Source organism: Spea bombifrons, chromosome 1 (assembly GCF_027358695.1).
Source record: "Spea bombifrons isolate aSpeBom1 chromosome 1, aSpeBom1.2.pri, whole genome shotgun sequence".
Taxonomy (NCBI): Eukaryota; Metazoa; Chordata; class Amphibia; order Anura; family Pelobatidae; genus Spea; species Spea bombifrons.
In genome coordinates, this window is record NC_071087.1 from 58,183,816 (window position 1) to 58,209,448 (window position 25,633).

The window sequence follows — 25,633 nt, forward strand, 5'->3', positions numbered from 1 at the left end:
CTGTATAAATGAAACAGTGTAATAGCACAGTACACACCGGTTAACACTAATAGGTACACAGCACTCCAACAGCACGCTGAACAGTGAGACAAGGTGCAGGAAACTCACACAGGCTACATAAATAGCACTTGCCCCAAACAAGATGGCCACCATGTTGTCTGTTTAAACCCAAAAAACGGGATGCACGGCAGACAATGAACATATCCCCAGAAAGAGGGACGTGGGGCAAGTGAAATCGTTGAAAAAAATATTAAAAACAGAGAAGCATAAGGTATAAAACTAATGAGGGGAAAAATCCATCCCCTTAGAAAACAATGCAGGGACCGCTGTGAGATCTTGAGAGATCCAAGATGGCCACCTGAATCTCGCAAAATCCAAGATGGCTGCCTGAAGGGGACGCCCAAAAAATGGGGAAAAACGAGGAAAATGAAAATAACACCAGGTAAATTAATTTGCTAATATAGAAAGCAGTAAACGGGGAAAAAGACCTGAGAGGAAAAAGGGTACAGAAGCGGTGGGAAAAACGTATGGGACAAAATAAGTCAGTTAGTATATAAATGAGTCACCAACACTAGGAAACTGACTGACCTGCAATGAGGAGCTGCAAAGGAAGAGGATGATGTCATATAAAGGTGGACTGTATGCCTATCTCTGATTGGCTGTTCATTTTTTTCTGTGTTTTCCTTTGCTGCTATGAGGATCGGTAAAGTTAGATATGCACAATACGAGCCTCCTGGCGTGCTATAAAATTCCCACAGGCTGCTGAAACCAAATAAAGACATCATTTATAATTATTATAAATAATAAAGATCTTGAATTCTGAGAGACTGAAACGTTGATTTTTGTGAATAAACCACCCTTAACTTTTTTCATTAAACTCCGAGAATGCTTACTGTTTGGACTGTTTGTATACTAGCTCATAGCACCTGGGTACAAATTTTTGGTCTCTTGAGTGCAGATGACATATAATGCATTATATATATATATATATATATATATATAAATATATTAGGTTAGATGATCTCTCTTGATCCTGCAAAAGTGGAACAGTGGGGCAATTCCATTGGAGAATGTCTGAAATCGAGTCTGCCCTACTAAAAAAGGGTTTAAATGTACCGCATAATTAAAATGTCCTATTGGATGTATCAAATTGTTTGTTTTTTTCCAGTTGCGCACTTCATTCTCTCCCACGTTGCAGCACATTTTTCATTTTGACAAGCTTCTGTCAGCATTACATGGAATGGCTATATGCACTGTATATAATTAGACAGAGGAGTCATTATCTGAGCATATATCTTTCTTGTTAAGTTCAGACTGCTTTCTAGTGATGAGACATTCTCCTCCACAGTATGCTGTAAACATAGATATTATGTTCCTTTACAGGTTGTAGATCAGCAGAGATGTAGGTCCCTATCGCATTAGATAATGCATTGTAGTAATGAACACTGCAAATGGAGGAAGATAAATTGTCTACCTCTGACTACAAGGCACTGTAAAAAAAAAAAAAAAGAAAGGAAACATTCTTATATACTGTATCTAGGGACAGGAGTCTTTATAGATAACTTTTTATTACTGGGACAAAAAATAACTTCAGTACTTTTAAAATGAGCAGTATTTGAAAAAGTGTAAGTATGGTTAAAAAGAATGTGTTGCAAATCATATTTTTGGATCAAAAACCAAAAATAAAATTGGCATTGATCAAAATTAAAGTAAAATACAAGATCCTACATGTCAATGACGTATTACAGTGTGCAAGTCGCCATCTCTTCCTTTTTAAATTGTTTTCATTATTTTATAACTGGTACGGAAAATACATAAGACGTGTTTTACATGAGCACCCACAGTGCCCAACATAGCTTGCTGGTTTTTGTTCATGGAATCTGCCTCCCTTGACCAGAATCTTACACTGCTTGGAGCTTAAAAGGCGTCATGAAAGCCTAGCTATTCAAAGAGGCCTACCTAACTTGCAACTTGTATTACATATAGGTCCCCCTTAATTTTTTCCCCTAGGGCCTTTAGAAACCTATATCCGCTACTACGGCCATGCTCTAAAGATACTGCAGGGGGTAATTTTCCCCTGGGCAAGCCCAAAGTTCTTTAAACACAGAGGCAGGAACATGCCACGATGTGTTTCTGAGCAAGTAGAAAAAGAGTTTTGGTGAAGGTAAGGGTGTGATAATGGTGTGAGTGAGAGTTGGCGTGTGTAAACATGAGTGTATATGTGTAAGTGTGTGTGTTGTCAGGAATGTGTATGTGTGTATACTTGTACATCATTTATGTTAGCATGAATGTATATGTGTGTGTTAGCATAAGTATGTGTGCTCGTGTTATTATGAATGTGTAGGTGTAGCTGTATATATGTGTGTTAGAGTTAGTGTGTGCCAGCCTTAGTATGTAAATGTGAGTGTGTCTGTGTGTGTAAGAGTGTGTGAGTTAGTGTGCATGGGTATTTTTACATGTGTATTAAGATGAGAATGTAAAAATGCGTGGTAGTGCTTATGGTGCATATGTTTCATGAGGCATGGTGGGGGTGCTCATGGACACACAGCTTTCTTATGCCTCTGGCCAGAAGGTGCCAGTCCTCCACCACTCCACCAACCACAATCTAGCTCAACATCATAGATACTGTAGTTCCAGGGTATTAGGACTGACACCTGTTGGCTAGCCAGCTTTCATAACCAGGTCTTTGTTTATTGTAGGTCAGCAGGACTGTACATGTTTGAAAAATATCTTTAATACCTCATACACAGTTTATTAAGATTAATTCCAACTTAGGCTCCTAAAATATGTTGCATGTAGTATATTGATAACTTAACTAGCAATATGTAGCAGGTAAGATCTATTATACAATGAAGGCAGACATGAGTAATTGCTTTAATCAGCAATACATTATTGTTTATGATACATATATCCAATGCAGTATCTAAAAACTAATTAGTTGCATTATCTTAAAATGATTATTTCACAAGATAAGAGTTTCACAATTTTCCTTTCTTACTTTTAAAAAGCCAAGGACTTTAGTAACTAAGGTTTGGAGAAAAGTGGGATTTGGTCCAACTCACAGGGATCAGGCATGATCTAGCAAAGTGGCCTGTCAGGCCTATCAGACTCCACTTGGGTTTGGCATAATAGACGAGGCACTGAATAAAAAAAAGAAATACAAACCACCCATGATACAAATATCCTTCCTCTAAAGAAGAAGCTGCAAATATAGAGGAAAAGCACCTGGTATCCACCCCTGATTAAGCTATAAACAGAGTAGAGTTATAATCATCAGATCAGGGAGGCTTTCTCTAACACCTTCTCGGTTAATTGGGAGTCCTGAGGAACCAGATTCCATCTTCTAAAATGTATATTTTTTTAACAATATTTTTATGTATTTCGGAGGGGGGGGTAAATATTTTTTGCATCCTCTCTCATGCTTTGCCCGAAATGCACAGAATGTAAAGTTGCAGATGTTTACATGCCCTTGCAAGAAATCCACAGTTTAGTGCATATGCAAGCTGTTTTTTGGGAGCTATAGTGCAAGGACATGAAAACGTAGTCGCATCTGGTCAGGCAAGTTAACCAAGTTAACTGGCAGTCTAAGTTAACCCTCGACTGACTACTTGACTTCTTGGTGAATAGATCCAAAAGAGGGTCCAAAAGATTGTCTTCTTTTTTGGCTTTTGTTGTTCAATTTTAAAATGGCCGATGTTATTGTGAAAGCAATACATGCATCTTAATTATTATTGTGAGGAGCGTGAAGCGTTTTGCTTGCATGGATTTTAATTGTATTAATGAGCAGAAGGATAATACAGTAAGCTTCAATGCATTATGAAAAAATGAGTAAGTTAATGCAGCTTAATACACAAGCATGACAAGTTACACTAGAAATCTAATTCTAAACCAGTTGTTTAAAATGTAAGGCAGGAAAAAAGAACTTCCCTTTATGAGTAAAATTAGTAGCAAATAATTTCTCCTATTCTGAGCCTCTAACACTTTCTACTGACCAATGAATGAATGATCTGGAGATAAGAACGTTTCGCACAATTATCTCACGCCACTGTGCAATCCCCATGATTTATTGCATATTGTCTTTTTCCATATTGTTGAAAGCTCTCTGCTTTGCAACTCGCAGATGACAAGTTTCTTTAAGTTGAAGAAGTGATTGTTGCACACATGCACATTCTTCACAACAAACGCAGATTACATAGCCTATGTAGTGAACCTATGTGAATACCTATGTAGCCTTATGCAACATAGTTATACAGGAGAACACAAGCTCAGCCAAGAAAGTGAAAGAAGCACTCCTCCATAGTTTTATTTCCTCCTAAGTAAGGGTTAGGGGTAGGTAGTGTGCTGAGTGCTACCAGCACAATAACATGCATGGTTTGTCTCAAGTCTTGTTCATCATTCAGATGAACTGATGAGCCAAGCTAGACAGCTGTCTACAACCAAGGCTAGGTAAGCATGCTCAGAACTATCTCAATTTACTATAACACTTGTACTTGGATGCTAATAAGGAGAGTTCCACTGGCACCCAAATCCTCTTTTCTCTATTCCTCTTATAAATTGACACACACAATAAATAGTTGTAGCTATTGATTTTGTTGACTACATAGTGTTGCCAGCAAATCACAACACTGAAACTCTGAAGATATGGTGTTGGAAAAAGTAAATGTGTATGAAAGCCTTCTTAATGAGTCAATCTCAATTCAATGATGAGTACTTTTATAATTCAATTGCTATGACTGCAATATGTGATTAACTTCCCATATGTCTATTGTTCATAAATGCTACATAAATGTTTCTTATACACTTTCATTAAACTGTTCTTGCATTAAAGGTACACTCCAGCTTGATTAGTGCCACTTTGTATTTTGCCTTTTTTTAATATAAATCCATTGAGGAATTCATCCTCCCTGATATATTTCCCCGCCTTACATGTCCTTAAATTAGATATACTTAGCTAAATGCGCCTCCTGCTGAGAAAATTGCATGTGCATATAATCAGTGCTTGCTTGTGCAACATTTCCAGGAGGTCTAGCATGACCCTCTACTAATGCATGAAAAGTTACAGACGCTTTCAGGACCTCATCGGTCTCTTCCTCAGAAGGTCTGGAAAGCTTATGTAACCTCTTTTTTCTATGTTGGCCCAATAGCATCAAAAGCAGCAGGTATCAAATTCAACAAACAATTCCATGTTCCTTTGGTTTACCATGGCGGTATGCATTTTTCTTATTACTGATTTTAATGCAAAAGCACATTCCTAGCCCAGCCCACCTATATCTAATATCCCAAGCTTGTAAGGTCATGTCCACAAAACTCATTAAAGGCAAGCATACAACTCTAATGGTAAATCCATGCATTTCAATACTTTTTATCATTGTGCGGTGGCACAGCACCCCGTTGTTCTAGGACTTGTCCTATTCCCAAAATTATTACTTATATCTGTACTATATAAGGGTTAATTTAAGAACAAGGCAAGGTACCCATCCTACAATCATACAGCTCCCAGGAAAGGAGGCATCTTATATCTGAATTTGCTACTGCTACTAGTTTTGGCCATATCAGTAGAGTGGTGCACCAATTAGGTAGAAAAAGTATCCTTCCTGTTCTTTTCACACAGCTTTATGATTAAAATTGTCGTTTCTGTTTGGTAGTCTTTAAATTGTAAACATTTATTAATTTAATTCAATATCATTTAATACTCTATTTATAGAGTTTAGGTTGGTGCAGCAGAAACAAGATCCGGAGTAGTTTATTGGGTGGCTATCGAGGTGTTGATGAAACATACCCATGAGATCTTGCCAACTCTGTACCTGTTGGACACTAACCATGCAATATGGTAGCTCTAGTTCCGGAAGAAACTACTATTTAGTAACCTGCAATTTCACAACTGCTGGGGAGCCACATTGACTTTTGAACTAAACCAAACACCAGTCCCATTGTATCGATAGAACCTGCTTAAATTGTCATCCATGCTTACCTAATGTTACTTGACTTGAGTTAGTTGACTCAGTTATATCAGTTAACATTGTTGCTCTTACAGAGGATATATTATATGCAAAACCCACAGAAAAGAGGCAAAATAGTATGAATGTGCATACAAAAAGATTTCTCTTACACCCAATTTCTCCTACACCAAACATTAAGGATTTTCTTAGGACTTGTTCTAGTGGCTAAAAATATCTGTGAAAGGATCCATATCCTCTCAGAGGACCTGTTCCACATGTCTTCCAAAAATGAACTCTATTGTAGCTAAGTGCAGCATAAGAAACATCGAGAGATTCGGTGACCCATCTAAACCTTAATTGGTGGTAATGGTGGTTGGAAATACATGGTTTGCGATTCAACTGCCTGGCTTATTACCAAATACTGAAGCTATAATGGCTTCTAGACTTCAACTGCTTAAAAAAGTAGAAAAGAACTACTAAATGATTCAGTGGGGTGCAGAGAGTATCAATGACACATTATATGGATGTTCGATTTGCTGGAAGGCAGCAATGACATGAATATTTAATAAACAAATAAGAGTAAACTACAGAGACCCTGCAAAACATACAGATTATTCTTCCTTATCATACTACTATGCACCTACTATTAAATTGCTGGTTGTTGTATTGTTTTGTGGTTATACTAATGAGGCGTATATACCAATAAAACTCAGGTGCCAGTTGTGGGTAAACTGGTGTAGGTTTATGACAGGTTGAAAACAGCAGAGATGTGTGAACGACTATCACTCACATGGAGACTACCAAATTCCAACTGGCTCAACTGAAACGAGATATGGTATCTATCGTCACACAATTTGAATACTGCTATGTGATTGGTTGGAACATACATATGCAAATATTACAGTTATTGATTGCTTTAGCATACTTTGCTGCAAACTATTTATTTAAATTTTGACATATACGATCGTTGCTAAATATATATGTATAGCGGGTATTATGTAAAAATATTAACATGCTATTTCTTATAGATTTTCAAGATGTAAAACATATATTTAATTTTTAAATGTTTCTTGTTAGCAATTATTATTTATCATCCTACGTCCATTTTGTACAACGCAGCCTTTTCATTTCTCTAATGCAGACTTTTAGAATAAAAGGCCACGCAGAGTATCAACGGGAGGTTTGTGGGAAAAAAAACTGTATATTTTTTCTAAAATATTACAGAACAGTTTCATGTGGGTTGTTGAAAGATACACAGGCAGTGTCTGTATCCTGATTACATTTGAAGAAATTGTAAAATAAAGTAATATTGAAGGTCCTTATGTTTTAGACATACAGTATGTTACTCCTTTGTTAATAAAACAGACATAATATATATGCGGCTGTCTACAATAATGGATGAATAAAATAGAATATAATATCCATCTGTCAATAAAAAGATACTTGAAACTGTAAAAATGCTACAGAAATGTAGGTAGAATAATATTATTAGGAAGAACTAGACAATCAAGTGTTTGGCCTTATGCAGAATAACTACTTAGACTTGTAGAATGGCTCAGTTATGCTTTGTTTAGAACCCTGATACCATGCATATACTATAATATATACAGTATATGTCATAATTGTAGCAGTTGACACTGTCTAAAATGTTTTTCTCAAATCCTGTATCAACGATATATTATTAAGGTGTGAAATAAAAATATACATGGTTTTCTTTAAAAAAAACATTGACTATTTTCATACATTTTACATTTTTATGTTTTCTAAACAAGTACATAAACTCACTGCAGCATACCACCCCCTAAATTCTACTCGAGTTTTGGCTACAAGCAGCCAATCACTGGCAAGAAAGTGCTCCCTTAAAAATGAATGTGAGCACTTTGTGCATGCAGGGGGGGTCTAATTAGATAACCGGGAACTCTTGTGTGTGTCAGCTTTGGACAAAAAAAAATAAACGTAATAAAAAAATTAAAATAGAAGCATAACGTGAATGTCTTTCTTGAGTCTCTGATATATACATAGTGGCACAGGAGCCACTTCCTGCTAACACTCCAGGCAGGAAGTGCCCATGACACTTGAGACAAGTAGGACATGGGATTTATTCTTCTCAGTTTTACCTAACTTACCTTGTAGGTACTCTGCTTATAATCACACCCTGCACCCAGAGGTCATCCAGGGCATGAACGAATTAGTGAGGAAAATATGGTTGGACCTCTATGGGCAGTTGCATATTCTGGCTGACACCACTGCCTATAGGGTGTCTGGCCCTGGGCAGCTGTATTTTTTGTTCTCTGATATAGAGGACCCAATCTATAGAGATCTGGCCCTGGCTACCAGATATTTTATTACAATAAATATTTCATATTTGTTGTTTAGCCCCGGTAACAATTCCTGAACATTAATGTTGTGTATAACTTTGGTTGAGCTGAACATTCCATCTTTGTTGGTTGTTAGGATTTATACCTTAAACACATACTGTATCCGTATCTGGTTGATTTGCCTCATGTTTTTAGGAAATGTATTCTTTGGGAAAAAAAAGATTTTATGAGTGCCCTCTGGATACTGTCTTCGGTCATCTGCACGACAGCAAATGCAAAGCTGCCATATGTCTTTTTTATGACAATCATTTTTCCAGAAATTCTCTAACTGTCAACTAGAGTCCATTAAATATTTATTCACAGCAATGCAATCATTCTGAGACTTTTGAGTTGTTTTTTGAAAACCTCCAAATGCTACTTTATCTTATAAGATATCACATTTCACAACAAAACCAGAAGCAATTACTAGTTACTCCAGTGTACGATAAAGACAAATGTAGTAACGTCTATGTATTCTTTGGAAACCTGAGTAGTGCATTAAACCCAAGATTGTTCTAAATGAAAAGTCAGGTCTAATTGATTTTTAATGGAAATATGAGACAAATATATCCTTTTTATTAGAATTTTGATCATTTTAAAAGATCGACATAGCAAGATAATCATGATAAAAGCTGGAAATGTGATTGATCTCTTTTCCAAGCCACAGTTCTGTTCATTTTACATGTACACAGCATCTTTTGCAGCTGCCCAGGCATGTTAACATCCATCAGAGAGTTGGATACAGCGCTGGTCCTTAGTGCTCTATATGACCTATGTTACTGTTGCCTACTCTTGGATGTTGGTGTTGTTGAATGGTGAAATATGAAAGAACCTCATAGCAGCATCTTGACATCCTGACATTGTTTTGTTTGATTAGAACAAATCCCAGATACTTAGTTGCCTGCTCAGACGTGCATCTTCCACAGTTTTGCACGAAATTCCATTCCTTATGAAGAGGGTAATTGAGTCTGGTTCAGAACACACAATTGTGAGAAAGAGGTTCATTGTTAACTAATTGGCAGTCTAATCTCCTAATAGATCCCAAGTATTACAGTTACAGTGAAATATTATCTTGCCGTAACATCTATGGGATTTATATGATTCTCCTCAAAGAACTCTAAAAACCTGTCAAAACACCAAAGGGTCATTTGTACTCATAAGTATCATGAAAATATGATTAACTAACTTATTTAGTTTACCCCCACAAATTATATATTGTTTCTTTCCAGGACAAGTAGGGCTTGCATTTGAAATGATTACATATATATATATATATATATATATATATATATATATATATATATATATATATATATACAGCAATCAGCCATAACATTATGACCACTGACAAGTGAAGTGAATAACACTGATAATCAATCTTGTTATCGTGGCACCTGTCAGTAGGTGGGGTATATTAGGCAGCAAGTGAACATTTCTTCCTCAAAATTGATGTGTTACAAGCAGTAAAAAAGGATCTGGGCGACTTGGGGGGGCTGGCCCATGTGGTCAAACCAACAGACAAGCTACTGTAGCTCAGATTGCTCATAACATTAATGCTGGTTCTTATAGAAAGGTGTCAGAACACACAGTGCATCGAAGTTTGTTGCGGATGGGGCTGTGTGGCCACAGACCAGTCAGGGTGTCTATGCTGGCCCCTGTCCACTGCTAAAAGTGCCTACAATGGGCATATGAGTAGAAGAACTGGATCACGGAGCAATGGAAGAAGTTAGCCTGGTCTCATGAATCAGATTTTCTTTTACATCACGTGGATGGCCAGTTGTGTGTGCATTGCTTACCCGGAGAACACATGGCACCAGGATACACTTTGGGAAGAAGGCAAGACGGTAGAGGCAGTGTGATGCTTTGGGCAATATCCTGCTGGTAAACCCTGGGTCCTGCCATTTATGTTACATTGACATGTACCACCCACCTAAGGATTGTTGCAGACCATTAACACCCTTTTATGGACACAGTATTCCCTGATGGCATTGAACTCTTTCAGAAGGATAATGTGCCTTGCCACAAAGCAAAAATGGTTCAGGAATGGTTTGAGGAACACAACAAGTTCAAGGTGTTGACTTGGCCTCCAAATTTTCCTGATCTTAATCCAATTGAGCATCTGTGGGACAAACAAGTCCGATCCATAGAGGCCCCACCTCGCAACTTACAGGACTTAAAGGATCTGCTGCTAACGTCTTGGTGCCAGATACCACAGCACCCCTTTAGTCTAGTGGAGTCCATACCTCAACGAGCCAGGGCTGTCCCCAAAAGGGGACCTACATTATATGAGGCAGGTGGTCATAACATTGTGGCTGATCGGTGTATAATCTACTAAAGTTTCATTCTATAAAAACTATATTTAGCCAGTGCAACAAAAAGAAGAAAAAAAAAACATTTAGGTATTAGTTCTAATTTTGGAAGAACTTCATATGCCTGGTATTTTCATCTATTGTAGTAGTTATAAGGCTAAATATGAAAGATGTTTACCATTTTTTTCAAACTAGATTTTTTAACGAATGTGATATGCTGCCAATGGTAAATAGAAAAATCAAACATACTGAATAAAAGTACTAATGGCACCTTTTAATATGGGCCAAATATTAAAGTAAATTTAGTTTTTACAACCCCCTATTACAGTTAAACTTGGAATTTTGACAGATCACTTTGCTAGGTCCATGTATTATTTGAGGCACAGTAGGGAATCTAGAGAATTTCAATTTAACACCCTAGAACTGTAGACAACACAGAATTTGATTAGGGACATATTGACATGTTCCATGTAGCTGATTCCACACCATACAGAGTGTACATGTGAAAGAACAAAAAAGTTTATGATTTGCATTTAGAAACGCCCCAAAGTACAAACACCTCCTCGGCGTTTTTACCTATTATGTTGCATTACAACCTAGAAATAAAATGGAATTTATTTGATTTCATGTAATGGAGATATGCAAAATAGTCCAAATTGGAGAAATGAAGAAAATTACTGTTTAAAAAAAACCATATGATATGCCTTTTAACCTCCCTGATATTCTTTTTAACCCCCTATAGGCCACTCTGCCTCCCTGATATTCTTTTTAACCCCCTATATGCCACTCTGCCTCCAGAAAGCCCTTATACCCCTCCATATGCCACTCTTACCCTCCCCCGACTTACCAGTGCTTCCCTAGATTTCTCCCCGTGCTGCAGATTCCTTGGTGTGTAGGTGGGGCAGCCGGTGAAGGTCTGTGCGATGCGCGCAGACAACCTCCACTGCTGCTGCCGGCGCGTCCATCATAGAAGCCCTGGCACAAGTACAGACTCCACCAGCTGCTGGAGAGGAGAATCCAGGTCCCCTGCAGCGCTGTGGGGGATCTGGATCTTAGTCTTGTAGTCAGACCTCTATTTGAGGTCTGATTAGAAGATGACCTCTGAAAAAACCTTGTCTTATAATCAAGCAAATACAGTATTTCCTGAAAGCACACTCATTAAAGATTTCAAAGACATCCCGTTTACCTTCCTATATGGCCCACTGCAACCACAAATCTAAAGAGAAGTTTGAGTTTTTTCTCTACCTTTTCACGTTTGGGCAAGCTTTGAGATGAATGGTTCACATTGGGCTACCTGAAACAAGAAAAAAAAAACCACAAATAGCTAATCTCGCACATGTTTGGTGTCAGTGTTACACGGTCACAAGGCACCCGCTATATCAAAGTTATGTAGTTATATAGTTTTTTAAGTTTTTTGGTGTCTCAAAACCAATTGCCAGTGGTAGTATTAGGTACAGTTAGATGTTAGGGTTACATCACAGTTAGTGTATAGTGGTAATGACAGGGCTAATGATCAGATTAGGCATGAGCTGGGATGGACATGGCCGTGGGAGACATTTTCACAGTGGAGAACACTTACTTGCCCTTGCACACTAACACAAATATACACCCTATCTCTCTCCCTTTTCTTCCCATCACTCTCCTTTCCCACAATTTCCCCCCTATCTCCTTTTCCTCATTACCTTTCCCTTTTCTTCCCATCTCTACCATTTCTCATTATCCCCTCTTACAATCCCTTTCTCTTTATCTACCTTTGTCTTTATCTACCCAATTTAACTTTAATTATCCCACTTTTTTATACCTCCCATCTCTTTAACCCCCTTTTCTAATTATCTCCTGCAATGTCACTCCCTTTTCTCACTATCACCCCCCTTTCTCTATATCTTACAGCTTGTCTTCCTCTTTATCTCTCCCTTTTCTCTTTACGTAACCTCTTTCTCTTTAGTCTTTTCCCTTCTCTTTGAACCCCCTTTCCCAGTATCCCCCCCACTTTCTCTTTGCCGCAGCTTTCCTTTTTCTCTTTATCTCTCCCTCTCTTTATATTTCCATTTTATCAATATCTCTATCTCTTTATCTCTCCTCTCCTTTCTCCTCATCTTTCACTTTTCTCCTCATATCTCTTTATCTTACCCCTTTCTTATTATCGCTCCCATCTTTCTTTATCTCATTTGCCCCTTTTTTATTTCTGTCCATCTCTATCTCTTGTGCTCTTCATCTCTCCATCTCTCCTTCTTTTCTCTTTATCACTCCCCTTTCTCTTTATCTTTCCTCTTTCTTATTATCTTGCATCTTTTTCATTATCTCTCCCTTTTCTCCCCATCTCTCCTTTTTCATCTCTCCCTATGTCCCACAAAGTGTCGACCCCTGCTAATTGTTACACCTACCTGTCCGGCCGGGGTCCCACGGCGTTCCTCGCGCACGTCCCCCTCGTGTACTGACGTGCGCTCTACACGCACACGAGGGGGCGTGCGTATAGAGCAGGCACGCCTCCCGGTCACTGACAGCTCTGTTCGGGCTGCCACAGCATATCAGCGGCGATCGGAGAACCGATCCGCCGCTACATGCTCGCGGCACCCGACCAGTACCTCTTCTGCCTGTGTGGCACTGCCGCGTCGCTCGCGGCAGCAACACAGGCAGAGAGGATCTCGTAGTTTACCGCCGCTGGCATGCCGGCGGCGATCAAGTGTTTGATCGCCGCTGCATGTCCACGGAGGTTGTTTTACCTCCCCTGCCTGTGTGGCTCCTCCGCGTCTTTCACGGAGGTAACACAGGCAGGAAGTTTTGGTTCGTTGTTGCCATCGCGACGGCGCTAATTGCGCCGGTCGCGATGACGTCATCTTACCTGCTCTCCCGCCATTGGCTCTATTTAAACCTTCCTGGTTCCTTGTTTCCTTGCCCGTTCAACGAGTCATGTTAATGTTCTCTGGGTGCTCTTGTTATTTGATTGATCTCCTCGTGTACCAGACCTCGGCTTTGTTATTTGACCTTGATCCTGCGCTGCCCGTCCAGACCTCGGCTTTGTTATTTGACCTTGATCCTGCGCTGCCCGTCCCGACCTCGGCTTGTTATTTGACCCTGATCCTGTGCTGCCTGTCTCGATCCCGGCTTGTTTATCGGAGATATTTCTGCATCGTGGGTCCACCACCTGTGGTGCCTGATCCGGCGTAACACTAATGACATACTTGGTGCATCATTTGTCATAAAGGAATTAAGCAAAATAAAATGATTTTCAAGGAAAATTTCATAGAATCACATAAAGGGCATGCAAGTTTTTCTAATATAAATATACACATTTGTGATGTGTTACGCAAATGGCTAACAGATCAGTTCAAGTTATAAGGGACATGCATTATTAGCAGTAATAATAAAAATATGAATAATATGTGACGATGTCAGGAAGTGGGTGCAGTGGAGGGCTGGCAGGGGGACAATACCCCCCCCCAGGCTGCTTCAATTTAAAGAATTTGGACCTATGTTTTAGTTCCACATACAGCCACAGTCTTGTCTAATGTAAGAAAGCAGAATTTACATGGCAAAAGTTGGAGTGGTGTAAAGCCCACCGACACTGGACTCTGGAGAAATGGAATCGCCCTACCAAAAAGTAAGGTTAGAAATCAGGTAATCAGGTATACATATATATATAAATAACAGCAATCACACTCCTATCATGCCCAGGTAGCCAGTACATGCTGGAACCTGGGCATGATAGGAATGTGATTACAGCCTTCCTATGCCATGCTACCCCACACACACTTACACATCCATGCTATCACACACACACACTCATTCATAAACATTTAGCATAAACTACAGCATAACACCACCACTCACACACTTACTAATCCACTCTTACTGAATGTTTTCCTACCTTTTCTCTGTCACTGTCCCTTTTCCTCCTCCTCTTCGTTCTTCCTCTTGGCTCTTCTTCTGTGTCGTGTCCTTCCGTTGTAGTGAGCGCAGAAGGCGGTGGGCGCGGCTTCAGTTTTTGGGATATGACATCAAATCCCAACGCACAGCATCAGTTGCCGCGCGCATCGCAAGGGAGCAGGATCGGAGGTCTGCATTAACAGTCCCTTGATTGACTTTAAGCCGGTTAGAGGGAGATCCTTGATCTCCCCAACCGAGCTTGCTCCTCTAGCGGCGGACATAAGTGTCCGTCTCTGGAGGGGTGTCGGCATGGTGGCACCCCCCTGATGCCCCCCGCTAGGTGCGTTACTGCCTTTTATCAACCACATAAATATTACAAATAACTGATAGTTTAATAATCTATGCATTTCATTTAAGCAGTTTCACATCTGCTGGTACTTTCTGTTTTTTAAGGAAGTTTTTAAAAACGTAGGGAAATTCTTATAATTACTATTTTTATTTTATTATTGTAAAAAATGTGTCTGTGGAAATTATATTTGTGTGGCAAGTAGAGTTCATGTTATTAATTCATTGTGTTCTTGTGCTCTGTTTCACAGAGGGCAAACAGATGGGCATGCAAATCATAACACAAGCGTCTATGCACATATAAGAAGAAGTGAAAGTAAGAGGTTTCAAAATCGCTGGTCCCTGTCTGCACAGATCCCCCTACAGTTTTGTGCATTTCTACAAAAAATAGTCCATGGTAGAAAACAATTGCGTTGTAGGTTATTGTAGTTTATTTGTTGCAGATAGTAGCAGTTTCTGGCTTCTGAGTTTTTGATAATTGGTAATGATTATTCAGTGCTTGGGTTCTGTCTTTTACACACCAACAGAAATCCTGGGGCCCAGTACATGGTTAAAGCCTGGGCCCCCATGCACCTCCCATAATTCCGTTGTCCCGCCCATTGTTCTGCTCATGTTCCATCTATACCCCTGCCCTATGATCCTCCCATAAAGGCATCATAGTGTTAGTGGCTTCAGGGTCTTCCGTAACTAACACACATACATACTAACATGCAAACTCACTCTAACACCTACTCAGTCTAACAACATACACCTACATACACACATTTGTTCTCCTGCTCCCCCTTTCCCTCTGCCAGGCATTCCTAACCCTAGGCTCCCCCCTGACACTCCAACACCATACACAGACACAAACTTACGATAACACCATACGCTCGCATTCAGTCACACGCACATGCAACACCAAATACTAACTCACACATGCACTCATGCTAAGACCATTAAAAGGATGTTTCCCTCTGTTGGTGGCCCTACTTTTATATATAGCTAGTTGCCACTAAGCACATCCAATGTCTTAAGATCCCCCAAAACAGTAATATAGAAAATAGTTTGATGTCCACCTCCATTTGCTCATTGAGCCCCTTTCGATTGGCCATTCTTCAACAAGAAAAAAATTATCTGAACAAACAACCTTGTCTTATAATTGAGGTCATCTTTTATTCAGACCTAAGATCTGTGTTGCCAATCCTCTCTTATAGCATTTCTACCAATCTGCTGAATCGGCACTTCCACCATCTACTATAGTCCCTTGGACAGGTTAAACACACCCCTGCATGCATTCAAAGACTTGCCAGACTCTGAACTGCAAGCGAGTATGCAGACACACACATCACTCACGTGACCCTTCCGCTAAGAAACAATCTTCATGTGGTATATGCTGCATAATGCAGCATGATCTCCCACAGTCCTGCCTATCAGTCTGTCCCCCTCTTCACATGTTCTGGTGAGGAGCTTGTTCAAAAAATTGGTAACATGTAAAAATAATTCCTCACTGTCACCTTTAGGGGAACCATCCAGTTCCAACAAAATGTAAAAAGAAAAGAAGTCCAACTGTATAAATACAGTATCTCACAAAAGTGAGTATACCACTCACATTTTTGTAAATATGTTATTATATCTTTTCATTTTACAACACTGAAGACATGACAATGCTACAATGTAAAGTAGTGAGTGTACAGCCTGTATAACAGTGTAAATCTGCTGTTACCTTAAAAATAACTCAACACACAGCCATTAATGTCTAAACCTTGGCAACAAAAGTGAGTACACCCCTAAGTGGAAATGTCCAAATTGGACCTGAAGGGTCACCATTATTTTCCAGCACTGCCTTAACCCTCTTGGGCATGGAGTTCACCAGAGCTTCACAGGTTGCCACCGGAGTCCTCTTCCACTCCTCCATGATGACATCACGGAGCTGGTGGATGTTAGAGGCTTTGCACTTCCCCACCTTCCGTTTGAGGGATTGAGAGATGCTCAATAGGGTTTAGGCCTGGAGATATGCTTGGCAAGTCCATCACCTTTACCATCAGCTTCTTTAGCAAGGCAGTGGTCATCTTGGAGGTGTGTTTCGGGTCGTTATCATGTTGGAATACTGCCATGCGGCCCAGTCTCCGAAGGGAGGGGATCATGCTCTGCTTCAGTATTTCACAGTACATGTTGGCATTCATGGTTCCCTCAATGAACTGTAGCTCCCCAGTGCCCGGAGCACTCATGCAGGCCCACCACCATGCTTGACTGTAGGGAAGGCACACTTGTCTTTGTACTCCTCAGCTGGTTCCCGCCACACACGCTTGACACCATCTGAACCAAATACGTTTATCTTGGTCTCATTGGACCACAGGACATGGTTCCAGTAATCCATGTCCTTAGTCTGCTTGTCTTCAGCAAACTGTTTGCGGACTTTCTTGTGAATCATCTTTAGAAGAGGCTTCCTTCTGGGACGACAACCATGCAGACCAGTTTGATGCAGTGTGCGGCTTATGGTCGAAGCACTGATAAGCTGACCCCCACCCCTTCAACCTCTGCAGCAATGCTGGCAGCACTCATACTTCTATTTCACAAAGACAACCTCTAAATATGATGCTGAGCACGTGCACTCAACTTCTTTGGTCGACCATAGCGAGGCCTGATCTGAGTGGAACCTGTCCTGTGAAAGCGCTGTATGGTCTTGCCCACCGTGCTGCAGCTCAATTTCATGGTCTTGGCAATCTTCTTTTAGCCTAGGTCATCATTATGTAGAGCAACAATTCTTTTTTCAGATCCTCTTTGCCATGAGGTGCCATGTTGAACTTCCAGTGACCATTATGACAGAGTGTGAGAGCGATAACACCACATTTAACACACCTGCTCCCCATTCACACCTGAGACCTTGTAACACTAACAAGTCACATGACACCGGGGAGGGGAAATGGCTAATTGGGGCCAATTTGGATATTTCCACTTAGGGGTGTACTCACTTTTGTTGCCAAGGTTTAGACATTAATGGCTGTGTACTGAGTTATTTTTAAGGGAACAGCAAATTGACACTGTTATACAGGCTGTACACTACTTTACATTGTAGCAGAGTGTCATTTCTTCAGTGTTGTCACATGAAAAGATATAATAAAATATTTACAAAAATGGGAGGGGTGTACTCACTTTTGTGAGATACTGTATATACAGTATATATACATAAATATACGGTTGGCCGTATAGCGGCTATGAAGATGGTAGTGTTGCTCAAATTGTTTAGAGCGATACCAAATTCCTCAATAAGTCCTCACATCCATTCAGAGATATTCATAAATACATTCATTTGGACAGAAGAGCAAGAGTGCCCTCCAAGGTTAAACACACACCTTTATCAGGAACCTTATCTACGATTACAATGCCTCACTGTTGGCTCATCACCAAAGAGCTTTCCCTGATGTTACCCAGCACCAAAGGGCTATTTAAGGCTTGGGATACCTGTGCAAGTAGCATGCCATCTAAGAATGGAGTGGGAGCCACCAATCCCCTGGATGCGTTCATTATCCTAAAAAAAAGTCTTGGATAGATAAAGGCATCCCCATGAAACAAGACCTATTTCAGGGGGGTTTATTTATGATATTAGAGCTAAGTGGGGTCTGCATCACAGCCATTTTTTCGATACTTGCAGATAAGACACTGTCTAAACGCTGACCTGCTTATAGGTGGTAGCAAAGCTACTCATCCATTTAAATCCCTTTGCACTTAAGACCCTTAGCCAAGAAAAGCCACCATTAGCTACAAAGCAATGCTCAGGTCACAGCTTTCAGACAGTCCACCCCACACAGCCGTATGGGAAGAGGAAATGGGGAGGTCTTTCCCAATTTGAGAGAGTATTGGGGTTGTATTTGTTTCTTTTTCTTTGTAGTAGTTTATAATATGTTTCTAATGCATTTAACTCTAGATATGCTACAGATGGTACCCATGGTATACTTTTTCTTGTTTTTACTCTTCATATGTATGGTGGTATCTGTAATTTACATATGCCCCAATAAAAAATAAAAATATAGCAAAGAATCATGAAGGGGTTAAATGAGATAATTATTTCTTTAACATAAAGCTAAAGTAACCTTAAAGTAACCTTAAAATACTAACATAACATAAAGTGTGTTTAGACCTATCCATAGGCCCTTCAGAATGTCTTTATTACTATTATTAACCTTTATTTATATAGCACCAACAATTTACGCACCACTTCTTACAATATATGTATTCAAGGGTTATGACATCTGTGCTATCATTGCCCCCACACAACTGGTTCTGCCCCCCCTCTTCCAACATACAACATAAATAAACACACACAAATTACACACACTTGCTCATACTCACTAACACACTTCATCTCACCCCACCTACATCCATTCTCACATACACACACAATTACACATCCACGCTCACACACACAATTACACATCCATGCTCACACACAAACAATTACACATCCATGCTCACAAACACACAAAATTACACATCCCTGCTCACACACACAAAATTACACATCAATGCTCACACACACACACACACACACAAAATTACACATCACGTGTCCTAGATCTGCACCTTTTGGACCTTTCTAAACAATTTTGAACCAGCACGAGGAGACACGAAGAAAGGGTCGCAGGGGTAGTTACGCCAGTGTGTAGACAGTCTCTTTAACATGAAGGGTTTATTTTTTTTTTGCAGATTTGATAACGATGATACCTTTATTGGTTAACTGGAATACAACAGATTTCATGCTTTGGAGACTATCTAGGTCCCTTCTTCATGAATATTAAGAGATTTAGATCTCTAAACTCTATTCATTTAGCAAGCAAAGCGATCGCCGCTAACAAATTTGCCCTTTTTCTTTCTCCGGCTAACACAGTACAACTCTCTAATTTTTTTTTTTTGGCCAGCTGAGTGACAATAATGACCTCTTCTGTGACAGTGCCCCTTTCACTGTCTTTTAGAGACAGTAGCACAACATTGTATGGAGAGAAGCTGCCAGCTGCTTGTGAAATCTGATACCAGAGGGTTGTCCTGACTTCTTCCAGCCTCTTACACAGTACACAGAACACTATCACACACAAGCACTTAGAGTAACTTCAGGGGCAATCTTGTATCCTGTACAAGAATCCCCAGATCACTGGCTGTGCTTCATGTATTCTACCTGCTTTCACTTGGATTGCTGTTTGCCTGCTATTCGAGAGCATTGAAGTTTCTTCTGCATGGCTTTGTCAGCTATATTAACCCTAAACTGACTTCATGGTCAACATACTTCTTTTTCCTTCTTCATTCTCTTGTGGATTAATATATAATCTGGCAGGGGAGGAATAAACAAAAACCCATTGGAGTTATCAGGCTGGTATATCTGCAGATCTGACCTGAACATTGGGAAGCAAGGTACGTGTAAAGGGTATGTTCACAGATGGATTTAGTGATTTATTTTACAGTGACAGCTCAAAATATTCTGCTAACCTAAGGAGAGGCAGCTGTCTTGGGGAATGCAGGGATCTGTCTGGGTGAGTGGGGTTCGGATCGCTCCATAGGGTAAAGTTAAAGGTCTGCACTGATGGCAACTGTCAATCCATATACAGTACATCGTATATAATAGGTTCTGCCACTCCTGCCTTCTTATTAATACCATCAAAAGAAACATTTGTTTTCATTTAGCAAGTGTAACATTTTCAGCAGGATTAGCAATAAATCCACCATCTCTGGGTTTTGGGGGGGGTTTTTTTGGAAGTAAACCATACTGTGCATGCTTCTTGTGTAAAGAACCATGAAAAGGTTTTGCAGCTGTTACTGGATTATCAGAAAAGGAACGTCTACACCTCGTGAAATTCCGAGTAAAGGGTGCTTTAACCCTTTAGGTGGCGAGCGGATGAGCAAATCGGGGAGCCCTGCCTCAGATGGCATTTGGGATGGGGATGCATCCTTGCCTGGCAAGGATGGGGTTAAAGGCTGATGGCGTTATGTGGGACGATGTCTGTGTGATGACGTGAGATGATATGTAAAACATGTCCAGGTAGAGGTATTGGAAACAGGGTGATTTTTTTGTAAATATTTATGTCATGGCACTGGATTGTCAGGATGGTATACTGTTTGTATGGGTATACGGAGTATTGAATATATATATATATATATATAATTTTATTTTTATTATTATTTATTATTTACTTGCAAGTTAAGTAAACTGACCAATCACCTCTTTTGCAACATTTTATATATACATATATAGTAACCCATTTACATAAATATATATATATATATATATATATATATATATATATATATATATATAATGTATTTGTTGGGAGAGAGGTAAATGGTCAATTTACTTAACTTACATGTCAAAACAGACATTTTTTCTCATTGTTAAATGAGGTTTATAAGTGCAGTGACTTTTTGCAATTGTGATGATGTCATCAGATATTGGAGAGGTATGTTTACCATCTGCCATAGTGTATTCATTTAATAGTATTGCAAAGTGGAAAGTTATAATTAAATGTGTTATAAACTGATTGTATTTATAGTGTTGACAAAAAGGAAATAAGCTTTTATTTGGTTTGCAATGTAAAATTTGCAATTTTGTATTAAACAACAGTGTGTGCAAACTATATATATATATATCTATATATATATCTATATATATATCTATATATACATACAGTATGTATTAATGACATTGATGGGTGCCCACTTCATCTGGATGAGTTGTTTTGAACATGACATGAGCATTGCTGTTACTATCTACCGTGCTTGCTTCCAAATCATTAGGGGGCTGACTGAAATGATTCCTAGCTTGGTGCCCAGGCTTTGGGGTCCCTGTCAATGATGTTAACAGCAGACCCCACGATTGTGATCAGCAAAATGGTATATTCAATAGTATGTATATATATATATATATATGTATATGTATATATATATATATATATAAAATAAGCAAACAACAATGGCTTGACGAGCGGCTTCAATACACACAATTAAACATTCACCTAATACACCAATTAACCACCAATTATGTTAACTCTTACCAACTAAACATACCATAGAGTGTATGCAAATGACTTGTTCTTACAGGATTTCAAGTCCCTTGAGTGGGTTCTTATTATGGATTTTTGTTTATTGGCTGCACCCGGGCATTGAGAACTATTGTTCCTGATGTGCGGACACAAGTGGATATATATATATATATATATATATATATATATATATGTATGTAGAGATCAAGACATTTGCTGTTCTCAATGTCCAAGTCATTTGGATGACAGGTGCTTTTTACATCTATAGAACTTTTTTAATGTGTCGCCGTTATTTAAGGACTGGAATCAGTGGTATGGAAATAGCAACAGAGCACAAAGTTAAATGTGGGAATCTCTTAATATTAGATGCAGTTCTGTTACAATACATAATCCCTAAAGTTCACAGCCCAGACTTGTGGGTCCAAAGTTCTAAAATTACCATTTAGAAATTTCAGTTTATGTGAGTCATAAGTGTGTGGCTTTAATTCAATACAACTGTCAAGGTATTTATGACACTTTCAGATCCTTGTGTACATGGATGATACTATACTTAAAGATACTAAGAAAAGGAAGTTTCATATTCAGTTGAGAGTAACGATTTGTATTATCAGAACAGTTGGTGTTAAATTACTTTTCTGATAAATCACAAAAGTGCTGTGAAGGTGATATCTATAGCTAAAGGCGAGGATAGTAAATACAACATTTGAGACAATGACGCCTGAAGAAACAACAATGCTTGAAGCTTGTATTCAATGTCTTCCCTCTATTCCAGGTGTCATCTTTCATGCACATGTGTGATTCTGTTTCTGTGGAGCTCTGACGCACACAAAAAACACTGATATTATGGAAAATGTAAAAAATGGGATACATGATGAACCAACTCATTTCATCTATTCGAAAAACACCACCAATAAAAGACAGATGCACTTGATCAATAGAATTCAGCTAAAAAGTAGTCAAGCGCTATCTGACTGCTGTCAAACTCAACTTGAAACACAATTGAAAAACTCTCTAACTTGAAAGCAACTGACAATTCATTTGAGTAAGTGGAGTTAGTTCAGTTGGGTTGTTTTGGACAAAGAAGGTTGAGCAATCTTAATAGCCATACCTGAGAGTTCTCCAGGTTTGCCCCAGAGTCTCTGGATAAAGCCCTGCTTCCCCAGATCTCTGGGCCACTTTCTCTGAGCACGAAATCAGTGTTTTCACCCCAAATTTAGTTGGAAAAGTTCTCTAGAGCGTCTCCAGACCCTCTTGAGGAGCCCAGCTTTCTAATCAAAATGTGATTATTAAAATATTTAAAAAATAATTTCAAAATATATGAAAAAAAAGTGGTAACATTTAAAAATAATTATGCATCAGAGGAACCATCCAGTTCCAGCAAAATGTAAAAAAAAAAAACCGTCCAAAAAGAATAAAATAAATAAAATAATAAAAATAAAGTTTTTTGTTTTTTTTTAATTAGCGCTGTATCTTCCCAAAAATCTTGACATGGAAAGAGTTTAAGTGAAAATATTTCAAATACCCAAGTGGTGTCTAATTTTTTTTAAAAAAATGAATGGTCTGATGGGGTAAATTGGAGTGGCCGGGTTCAAAGATAGGGCATAGGCACAGACTGACCAAAATGGGGGAAAAAAGCACACATCCCAAATGTGGCCTTTTAGCCCCCAAACACCAAACAAATCACTGTACTCAGGAGATGAACACATATTGGAGTGTTGTTTTGATAAATTCATACCTGAAGTACAATTTGTGTGAAAAAAAATACTACCACAAACTTTGGCAAAGGCTGGTGGTAGAATCTCATGCATTGAAAGGGTAAAAATACCAGCATTTGAAATACCCTGCGGTGTCTAGTTTTTAAAAATATATGGTTTGATGGGGTAAATTTAATTATCCGGATTCAAAGATGGACCTATTAGGACATTGGGGCAGTAGGACCAGATATAAAAGTTCCAAGTTAAAAAATGCGCACCTCCTAAATGTTTTACCCCTCAAACAACCCGACAAACCCATGCATGGGGGGTATCACTGTACTCGGGAAATGTTCATGAAAACACATTGGGGTCTTGTTTGAAAGTGACATGCACCAGGAGCTGTAAATCCATACCTGAAGTGCAATTTTTGTGATAAAAAAAAACACAAAATAAATTACTACCACAAACTTTGATAAAGGGTGGTAGTAGTGCATGGAAAGGGTTAAAATACCAGGATTGGAGATACCATTTGAGATACCATGAGGTGTCTAGTTTTCAAAAATATATGGTTTGATGAGGTAAATTGCATTGGCGGGCTTTAAAGATACCCAAAAGAGCACATGGGGGAAGAATGACCAGATTTGGAAAAAAAATGGTTTTGCAATAGTAAAACGCTACTTGTACTTATTGCCCAATAACTTGCAGAAAAAAGCAAAAAAACATAAAAACATTGGCTATTTCTAAACTCAGGACAAATAGTAGAATCTATTTAGCAGGTTTTTTTATTAGCTTTTTTGGATGAGTAAAATATTTTTTTATAGGAAATAATAATGTCCTATTATATTGTTTTAATAATTGTTTTGATAATATGATCAAAACAATGGTATCTGAAGAAAGCCCTTCTCGTCCAGAAAAAACAAAATATAACTTGTGTGGGTACACTAAATGGGTGAGGAGAAAATTACATCTAAACACGAGCAAGGGGATGGGAGTAGGGGGTTCAGAACTATGACCTTCTGAAGGCGGGCTTATATCTTCTCAACTTTGGTCTGGGATCACAAAATATGTAATATGACGCCGGCCGAGCTTGGCATAATTATGACACCAGGATCATCATAATTTTCTGGTCCTAGTGATCATTTTCATACCAAACTCCACACCTGTATCAGTTGGCACAAGGGCACGTTCGCATAACACTTGTTATGGTCATGCCTGCATGGCGTGTTTGGTCTCCCTGAAAACAGCACATCACAGGCATAAGGATGCAATGTACGATGGGGCCCAAAAGTTATGCACCCATCATATTTTGGACATTATGCATTTCATCATTTTACCCTGTGTCTATTGATACCCTGTCTCCACACCCCAGGGAGATGTAGCCAGGATGTCTGGCCCTTCACTCTTCCACAGGAATCCCTTCCTGTCCCAGGTGACAATACCCAGCATGTGGTAATCAAGTTTTATTTTGGGTTCTGGCTCCAAAAGGAAAGGTGTGAACAAATGTTACTGGACCTAGCATCAATCAAATCCCTTAACCCATTCAGTGCCAAGCTCCAGTTACTCATGCCGTGGCATGACATGATTGCCTGTTCAAATGTCACTATTGGTCCAGAAATATGTGGATGAGTACATATTGATTTACTTTCTACGTCTGTATGAGTAAAAACTGCTCCCGTGATATCCATTTTCATGTTGTCATTTTAACCTTTTCTTGCAGAATATCTCTTAAGGGTGAGAAATTGAATACGTCTAAATTTATTAAGATCTCTAAATGAAATAAAATAGCCAAATGTCTTGACTAGAGGAACATTCCAACTCACCCTAAGGAAATATTTGGTGAATTTGACAATAAAAAAATGGATAATATAGCAACATATTTTAGTCCTACATCTGTATTGATTACTAACTACTGTAGGTATGGGATGTTGCTGCAAGGGAACAGGTATGAAGTTGTTTTAGCTCATGCCGTCAGAGGACATCTGGATATGGAATATTAATGCACAGACACACAAAACAGACACGCAAAACCATAATGAAAGATGTCAGCCTTCGGTTTCAACACGTGTAAATCCGGATCTGCCTGAACGTACAAGATAAGTAAGGGATTTTAGGCAA

General features: G+C 39.1%; 1 protein-coding gene across 2 annotated transcripts in view; it reads left to right on the forward strand.

Annotated features, from left to right (window-relative positions):
• The window catches only part of ARHGAP24 (Rho GTPase activating protein 24), a 320,431-nt gene that overhangs the window by 85,818 nt on the left and 208,980 nt on the right, over window positions 1–25,633 (forward strand). The window contains exon 1 of one of the 2 annotated variants that reach the window (XM_053461726.1): window positions 19,872–20,202. The exons of the other annotated variant lie outside the window; for it this stretch is intronic. The gene's annotated coding sequence lies outside the window, so the exon portion shown is untranslated. Of the gene's footprint in view, window positions 1–19,871; window positions 20,203–25,633 lie in introns of those variants that run through there. 2 annotated transcript variants of the gene reach the window in all.